Source organism: Heterocephalus glaber, unplaced genomic scaffold (assembly GCF_053883595.1).
Source record: "Heterocephalus glaber isolate CG9 unplaced genomic scaffold, H.glaber_assembly_v1.0 deba00001666, whole genome shotgun sequence".
NCBI lineage: Eukaryota > Metazoa > Chordata > Mammalia > Rodentia > Bathyergidae > Heterocephalus > Heterocephalus glaber.
In genome coordinates this window covers 22589601-22592202 of record NW_028258406.1, presented here as the reverse complement: position 1 = coordinate 22592202, position 2602 = coordinate 22589601, and the positions used below count along the sequence as shown (strand labels likewise).

Sequence of the window (2602 nt, the reverse complement as noted above, 5' to 3'; positions counted from 1 at the left end):
CAGTTATATCTACTGAGAACAAATGACAGAAGAATGATTCAGTAACAATATTCTCCACTTGTCTGAAAACATGCTATATACTTAAATAAATATTTTACGGAAACAAATCCATGTCTTTTAGTGTTGTTTCAGCTTGATCTCAAACACAAAACATTTACACAAAGATCACCTACCTGCTCACTATATCAGCCATGTTGCCTTAAGGGTAAGGTATAGCATGGAAGACACTTGCCTGGAGGCAAACTAATAACACTTAAAATTTTATATACAGAATTAAGAGTTCCATAAATCCAGTAAATTCCTTGAAAATATATTGGGCTTTTATTGTAAAGTATTACTCTCTCCTAGCCAGCAATTAAAAAGCTTTTCTGTGATAGGATATACTCCACAGTGGATAGAGCAGCAAAAGGTGATCTTCAACTGCTATCTAATGCTGCCCGAGGCATTTATCCTTTTATTTGTGGTTACTGGCACCAAATTCCCATTAATGCCATTGGTAGTGTTGGTGGCTGAGCCATTCACAACAATATAGTCGACTTTGTTCTCCAGCTTCACCAAGTGTTGCAAAATGTCATCCAAAAGGACAGCAATAGTTCTTTTCAGATCAGCATATCCTGCCATAGAAGCACCATTCTCAACATCCACTGTGTTCTTATTTTCCTCTGCAAGAGCTTTCACATATCTTTTGCTTAAATCTAGTATTTGTTCACGTAAACACTGCTTTGATGTCTTGGTTGCTGGAAAGTATAGTGCAGTAACATCACTCCCCAATTGAGTCCAAACACAAGCAATAATAAACTCAATTTCTGGGACATATTTTTTCTTGAGATTGTAAAAAACATTTCGGATGAAATAAACAAGCTTGATTGTAAAGCAGTAACTGGAGACAAGCTCCCAAACAAAACTTTTGAAGGAAAAAAGAAAAAACTTCTCTAATACATGCTCTTCATCTTTGGCAAGGTTGCTCCACTCTTACATTAACTCTGTCACCAGGAGATAAATTCAGAAAGGGAGTTTTTAAAGGGCATTTGACTTCCTCTTTCTCCCAAAGTAGAACCAAACTGAGCTGAGGGCTTTCTAGTCGCTAGCCCGAGAGGCAGAGGAGCTGGCCTCAGCAGCGTCTCACCCTTGAGAAGCAGCCTGCAGGTAGGGATGGAGAAAGGCCGGGGCTTGGGAGTCAGGACGAGGTTGTCTCCAGGTGACTGGAGATTGTCTAAAAAGCTTCTGCACAGCAAGGGAAACCACCAGCAGTGTGAAGAGACAACCCACAATGTGGGAAAAAATCTTCACCTGCTTTTCCTCAGACAAAGGTCTACTATCTCGAATCTATAATGAACTTAAAAAGATCAGACCTCCCAAATTTAAAGACCCAGTCTGAAAATGGGCATCTGAAATGAGCAGACATTTCTCAGACAAAGAAGTAGAAATAGCAAATAAATACATGGAAAAAGGTTCAACATCACTGGTCATTCGAGAGATGCAAATGAAAACAATGCTGAGATTCCACCTCACTCCAGAAAGAATGGCTGCTATCATGAAATCAACCAATAACAAATGCTGGCAGGGCTGTGGGGAAAGAGGAACCCTGCTCCACTGCTGGTGGGAGTGTAGACTGGTGCAAGCACTGTGGAAATCAGTATGGAGATACCTCAAAGAACTAGGACTGGCAGTCCCCTTTGACCCCACTATTCCACTGCTGGGGATCTTCCCCAAAGAATTAAAAGAATCATACCACAGTGATATATATGCACCCATGTTCATAGCAGCGCAGTTTGTAATAGCTAAAACTTGGAAACAGCCCAAATGCCCATCAACTGGAGACTGGATAAAGAAAACGTGGTTTTAAAAAATAAAATGGAGTACTACTCAGCCATAAAAAATGAGAAATGAGAGACATTTATAGCTAAATGGATGTACATTAAAGTGATACTCTTAAGTGAAATAAGTAGGACAGACGTATAATTACCAAATAGTTTCTCTAGTGTGAGAAACTGAAAGTGTAAATAAGGTCTAAAAGGTATAACAGATAATGTGAAATAGGAAGAAAAGGGGCAAAGGGGAAGGAGAAGTGGGAGGGGTAAGGGAAAGGAAAGAAGGGAATGGAATTAATATGAGAAAATGGAAAAATGGAAACAAAGTCTTTGTAAATAGGGAGGGATGGAGGGGTTGAAGGGAGGGCAGGGGAAGGGTGAAAGATAAGAACCAACAGAGATTATGTAAAGGTGCAAATTTCCAATGATGAATGTCATTATATTGTATAGCTAAAATGTACCAGTGATTAGAATGAATAATTGATAATCCAAAATAGGAAGAAAAGGTCCGAAGGGGTAGTGGTATTGGGAGGGGCAGGGGAAAGGAAAAAAGTTAAAGGAAAAATTATGAGAACTGGAAAAAATGGAAACAACGTCTTTGTAAATAGGGAAGGGTGGAGGGGGTGAAGGGAGGGCTAGGAATGGGGAAAAAGTAAGAACCAAGATGCATCATGTAAAGGTACAAGTTCCTAATGAGCAATGTAAATGTGTTGTATACCTAAAATGTACCAATAAAAGAATTTAAAAAAACATTTGCAATTATTGTCAAGTCTTTTATACCCTAAACCAGG

At 39.2% G+C, this 2602-nt stretch overlaps 1 pseudogene; it reads right to left on the bottom strand.

The window, feature by feature from the left end:
- Positions 1 to 423: 423 nt before the first annotated feature.
- On the bottom strand, positions 424 to 842 carry LOC147822289 (coiled-coil domain-containing protein 126 pseudogene; annotated as a pseudogene).
- Positions 843 to 2602: the final 1760 nt, after the last annotated feature.